Source organism: Neoarius graeffei, chromosome 14, assembly GCF_027579695.1.
Source record: "Neoarius graeffei isolate fNeoGra1 chromosome 14, fNeoGra1.pri, whole genome shotgun sequence".
NCBI lineage: Eukaryota > Metazoa > Chordata > Actinopteri > Siluriformes > Ariidae > Neoarius > Neoarius graeffei.
In genome coordinates, this window is record NC_083582.1 from 822,451 (window position 1) to 829,357 (window position 6,907).

The window sequence follows — 6,907 nt, forward strand, 5'->3', positions numbered from 1 at the left end:
GCTTAGCAACACAAAGCTAATCAAGGCCTACCATGTGCTCAGCAGGCCATCCGGCCTGATAAACCACACCTCAGCTAGAAATCCACAAGCTAGCTTTTAGTTAGCTATGGCTAATACCCTTGTCTTTAGCAACACGTGTTCAGTAGGCCTCACCAGGCCTAACAAACACACAAGCTAGGCCATACACACACACACACACACACACACAAGCAAAGATTAGCAATAGAGCTAACCTTTTGTTCTACTTAGATAACATTCCTTTGTTTTAGCTAGCAACAAGCTAGGCCATACACACACACACCTCACTGCTTTTGATTAATAATATTGATTTATTATTTTTTTATCTTTGTATAATAAATTCATTTATTAAACAAACTGTGTTTATTTGAGTGAACAATATCTGAAGTCCCCAATCTCATCTCATCTCATTATCTCTAGCTGCTTTATCCTTCTACAGGGTCGCAGGCAAGCTGGAGCCTATCCCAGCTGACTACGGGCGAAAGGCGGGGTACACCCTGGACAAGTCGCCAGGTCATCACAGGGCTGACACATAGACACAGACAACCATTCACACTCACATTCACACCTACGCTCAATTTAGAGTCACCAGTTAACCTAACCTGCATGTCTTTGGACTGTGGGGGAAACCGGAGCACCCGGAGGAAACCCACGCGGACACGGGGAGAACATGCAAACTCCACACAGAAAGGCCCTCGCCGGACCCGGGGTTCGAACCCAGGACCTTCTTGCTGTGAGGCGACAGCGCTAACCACTACACCACCGTGCCGCCCAAGTCCCCAATCTTCTCAAAGAATTCAAAAAGGGTGCATATAAAAGTTATGTAATATGGTAAGTGATTGTAATAATTTGGAAATATACCATAATCTAGCTGTTTGGTAATTTATCCAGGATTAATGGTATGATTCACTAAATGATTCATTGAACGATTCACTAAATGATTCATTGTATGATTCACTAAATGATTCACTAAACGATTCATTGAACGATTCACTGAATGATTCACTTCAAATGAGACTGATTCTATGGTATGATTCAATTCAAACAAGTCAAATTAAACGATTCAATGGGATTGATTCATTTTAATTATTGACCTTCAAAATTTAATGAGACTGATTTAATGAGATTGATCACTTAATATCAATAATTAACTGATTGCACCCACAATTTCTATCACAGTATATGAGAGTTGAAATTAGATATCACATTTGAGCTTGAAATGAAGACTTTCAGCTTTAGTTTGGGGGCATTTACATCTAAATTGGGTGACCAATGTAGGAATTACAGAGTATTTTTTATATGTGGTCCCTAGGGTGCATCAGTTGCCCCCTAAAAATGAAAAGTTCCTCCGATCATGATGCATTTTTGTTTTTATATTCCTTTTGGTAAGAAAACACACTGGGTGAAATATTTTCACAAAATTAAAAAGTTTAATGGTGGCACCAGGAGCTCAAAGTTATGGAAAAAGCTGCTATTTTATGACTTTTATGACAAAATTTCGATCACTTTTCATGAAACATTATGGCACCTTATAGAGTATACCAAATATCTTAGATACACATTTTTAGTACATATTTTAAATATATTATCAAGCACAGTTTGAGTTTTAGCTGTCCACTGAATCATTGTTCAACTACTTTTAAACAATACAAATGTATTATGAATCACATTAATGCTTCTCAATCCCTTGCAAAGGTTCTTAACATGATCTCTGGGTCACAAGAAATCAATAAATGGAGTCAAACGTTGTGATTCAAACCTTATGCGAAAACATAAAATAAGCGTTTTTTGGCAAAAAATGAACCTCATGGTGCCACCATTAGACTTTTGAATATGGTCAAAAAATTTTACAGGATGTCTTTATTGGTGAAAAGGAACACCCAAACAAAAATGCATCAGATTTTATGAAAGTGAGGGCAACTGATGCACCCTAGTGGTCCCTCCTTTTTAAGGGACCAAAAGTAATTGGACAATTAGCTGTTCAACTGTTCCATGGCCAGGTGTATGTTATTCCCTTGTTATTTCATGAGATGACAGAAGAATTCTTTCAGCAAAGGAACTGCTCATAATCTGAAGTATACCACTCCATCTTATGGCATGGATCTATTGAGCTGTCAGTGGAACTGGTTCTCTTGTATTTATTGATGATGTGACTGGTGATACAAGCAGCAGCATGAATTCTGACATGTACAATGCCTTGCAAAAGTGGATCTTTGGCCGGTTAGCACCATTTGATTTACACAGCATGCCTACCATAGGTGCAAATTGTTTTGTTTTTTGTTTTTTTAATTGTGACACAAACAATAATTAAGATGAAAAAACATAAATTTGGAGTGTGCATAGGTGCAGCTGTTGGTGTACAGGGAGAAGAGTAGAGGATAAAGGACGCAGCCTTGTGGGGTTCCAGTTCTGATGGTTTGGGAGTCAGCGATGTATTTCCCCAGCTTCATGTGTTGCTTCCTGTCAGACAGGAAGTCAGTGAACCACCTGTAGGTGGAGTCAGGCACACTCAGCTGGGAGAGCTTGTTCTGCAGAAGAGCTGAGATGATAGTGTTGAAGGTGGAACTGAAATTGTCAAACAGGATCCTAGCATAGGTTCCTGGGGAGTCCAGGTGCTGGAAGATGAAATGGAGAGCCTTGTTGACAGCATTGTCTGCAGATCTGTTGGGTCTGCAGGTGAACTGCATGGAGTCCTGTAATCCTTGTTTTTTTGGGGACTTGAATTCATATGTTTAAAATTTATATCCAAAATTTATATATTACTTTAAAGCTGCTTTGTGACAATGCCCATTGTTAAAAGTGCTGTGCAAAATAAATAAAATTGAATTGAAATTGAAAGAGCAAGTTATTTTCGCTAAACTGCTGGATGTCCAAGTGGTGTTTTGAAAACAACAATAAAAGTGGGGTTTCATCTCATTCATCTCATTATCTCTAGCCGCTTTATCCTGTTCTACAGGGTCGCAGCCAAGCTGGATCCTATCCCAGCTGACTACGGGTGAAAGGCGGGGTACACCCTGGACAAGTCGCCAGGTCATCACAGGGCTGACACATAGACACAGACAACCATTCACACTCACATTCACACCTATGGTCAATTTAGAGTCATCAGTTAACCTAACCTGCATGTCTTTTTGGACTGTGGGGGAAACCGGAGCACCCAGAGGAAACCCACGCAGACACAGGGAGAACATGCAAACTCCGCACAGAAAGGCCCTCGCCAGCCACGGGGCTCGAACCTGGACCTTCTTGCTGTGAGGCGACAGCACTAACCACTACACCACCATGCCACCCTAAAAGTGTTTTTTTTTTTTTTTTACAAATTGGTTAATATTGTTGGCAAGTCTGTCTTTTTAGGATAGGACAGTATCCATCTCACTCAGGCAGGTCCTGCTGTCATTTCTTGCAGCATAGCTCATAATCTCCAACAGACCTATTTAGTCAGTGATAGTACAGAGCCAGGGCCAAGAAGCAGACAAACCAGCTAAAACAACTGTTTGCTAGCTGCTTTGCATCATCACAATTCCAGATTCCAACATACTGAGAGTGTATCTGTTTCCTACATTAAATAAAAATGTAGAAATACTCAACATTTTGTTCTATTAATCTAATTAACATTAAATAAGATAATACCAAATGTACAGCCATAAAACTATGTGATTCTATGACTGATTTAAAGGTGTATGAGGTAAGATTCATAAATGTTTTTCAATTAGGTCTTTAATGGTGTGTTGGACTGTGGCAGCGGGGGCGTGGCCAAGTGTCGGCCTGTGAATGGAGGGCGGAGTCAGGGAAGGTAAGTGGTGGAATCACTGCACCTGATGGGAATTAACCTGTGTTTGTGTGTCTTTCCCAGTGACCGCACCCTTTAAAAGGAGAGAGAGAGCAGAGAAAGGGCTCTCTCTCCCCAGCCAGAAGACTGGTGTGTGTGTGGCTGGGAGAGTGTGAAAGGCAAAGCTGAAAAGCTGAAATTAAAAGAGTTTTTGAGAACTCAGTTCTGGCCTGCCATGCTTCTGTGCTCCACCCACCTGGTCAGATACTACAGTGGTGCTGAAACCCAGGACGGAGTGCAGAAGGGAACAGCCACATGGAGTCCTCCCCCTTCAAGGACCTGGTCCATGCCCTCGCCACAGTCCAACAGAGCCAGCACCAGGCGCTGATCGCCCTTTGAAAGGAGCAGGAACAATGGTTCGAAGCCCTGGTACTGGCGCAACAGGAAGATCACCACCACCACGGACCCTCCCCACCTCACCCTAATGAAGATGAGTCCGCATGACGACCCTGAAGCCTTCCTCGCTCTTTTTGAGCAGGCAGTAGAGGCATGGGGTTGGCCGGTGGAACAGTGCTTGGCGTGCCTCCTCCCCCTGCTAATGGGCGAGGCACAGTTGGCCGCGCTACAGCTCCCCGCCAACAGCCGGCTGGTCTACGTGGACCTCTGCAGGGCCGTCCTCCAATGCATGGGTCGCACCTCGAAACAGCAATGGCAGCGCTTCCGCGCACTGTGCCTGGAGGAGGTCGGCCGGCCGTTCGCGTTTGGCCAGCAACTCCGGGATGCCTGCCGGTGGTGGCTGAGGGCTGACAATCGCGGTGCCGAGGGACTCATCGAACTGGTGGTGCTGGAACAGTTTGTCGCCCGACTTCCGGAAGGAACAGTGGAGTGGGTCCAGTGCCATCGCCCAGCGTCGCTGGATCAGGCCATTGAGCTGGTGGAGGACCATATGGCGGCCGTTCCAATGGCAGGACAGCGTGTCTCCCCTTCTCTTCTCTCTCTTTCTCTCTCTCTCTCTCTCTCCCCCTCTGTTCCTTGTCCTCGCCCCATTCCCCCACCGCGGGGGTGGGGGCCGGCTCCACCCCAGCCGGCCTGCTGCACCCGCGGTGCCCTACTGTTTCCTACTTCCTTGTCTGTGTCTTCCCCCCCTCAGGTGAGTGATCTCTGGAACACCGGTGCAGGGAGAGAGCCTGGGCTGGTATGCTGGCGCTGCAGAGAACGTGGCACGTCCAGCATCAGTGCTCGGTGATGGAGGTGGGTGCGGTGGTCCAGATCCCCAACGCGCCAGGGACTGCCCTCGATCGGGCCGGAGCGTATTGCATACCGGTGAGTATCCAAGGGGATATGTGTCAGGCTTTGGTGGACTCCGGCTGTAATCAGACCTCAATCTACCAAAGCCTGGTGCAAGACAAGGCATTGGGAAGAGCACAATTGGTGAAGGTGTTGTGTGTGCACGGGGATGTTCACAACTACCCTTTAGTGTCGGTCCACATTCTATTTCGAGGGGAAAAATTTAAAGGCGGCAGTCAATGCTTGCCTTACCCACTCGATATTTCTGGGGACTGATTTGCCGGGATTGCGGGAATTAATGATTCATTTAGTGAAGAGTGGGGCCTGCCATAGTTCAGTGGGAGGAGGTCCCGGAGTGGCATTGGTGGGAGCAGCTGTCACAGAGCCATCTACATCATCACTGCATCAGAGTGAGGAGCAGCATGCTCCTCCTCCCTCTCTCAGGGATTCCCTTGCGGATTTCCCGTTAGAGCAGTCACGAGACAAGACTCTGCAGCATGCGTTTGACCAAGTGAGAGTAATCGATGGTCAAACGCTCCAGCCAAACGCCACCCTGTCCTTCCCCTATTTTTCCATTATTAAGGATAGGCTATACCGAGTGACGCAGGACACTCAGACTAAGGAACCGATAACACATCTTTTAATCCCAAAGAGCCGCTGGGTATTTATATTCCAGGCAGCTCACTTTAATCCCATGGCCGGACACTTGGGGCAGGATAAGACATGAGCCCAAATAATGGCCCAGTTCTATTGGCCAGGGATTCGCGACGATGTCCATAGGTGGTGTAGAGCATGCCATGAATGCCAGTTAGTAAAAAAAGAGATTCTGACTGATCAAGGCACTACGTTTATGTCACGCACACTGCGCAAACTGTATGGGTTACTGGGAATTAAGCCGATCTGCACCAGTGTTTATCACCCACAAACAGATGACTTAGTCGAACAGTTTAATCGCACCCTCAAAAACATAATTAGAAAATTTGTAAGTGAAGACACACACAACTGGGATAAATGGCTCGAGCCCCTGTTATTCGCAGTGTTAGAGGTCCCGCAAGCCTTCACGGGGTTCTCCCCATTCGAATTATTATACGGGTGTAAGCCGCATGGCATTCTGGATGTGCTACGGGAAAATTGGGAGGAGGGATCTTCAACCAGTAAAAACGAAATTCAATGCGTTATCGACCTGCGTGCCAAACTCCACACACTCATGCACCTAACTCAGGAGAATTTGCAGCAGGCCCAGGAATGTCAAGTCCGCCTGTACGACAGGGGCACGCACCTTAGGGAATTCACACCGGGAGATAAAGTATCATGTTGTTGCCCCCGTCGAGCTCCAAATTGATTGCCAGGTGGCAAGGACCCTTTGAGGTCACACGGTGAGTTGGGGACGTCGACTATGAGGTGAGGTGAACGGACAGGGGTGGGGCGTTACAGATTTACTACCTCAATCTACTAAAACTTTGGAACGAGGAGGTCCCCTTGGCGTTGGTGTCGGTGGTTCTGGAGAAGGCAGAGCTGGGGCTGGAGGTTCATAAAAGAAAACTAACATCGCCCACCGCTCCGGTCCCCTGTGGAGACCACCTCTCCCCGACCCAGCTCACGGAGGTTGCCCAGTTGCAAACAAAATTTTCTGACGTGTTCTTGCCCCTGCCCGGCTGCACCTACCTCATAGAACACCACATTGAGATGCCCCCGGGGGTAGTAGTGCGCAGCCACCCTTACAGACTGCCTGAACACAAAAAAAATCTGTGAAGAAACTCAGTCATCCAGGTACATAGTAATCTGTGGTTGGTTGAAGAGAGCAACTGGACTTGCTTGACAATTCTTGAAAAT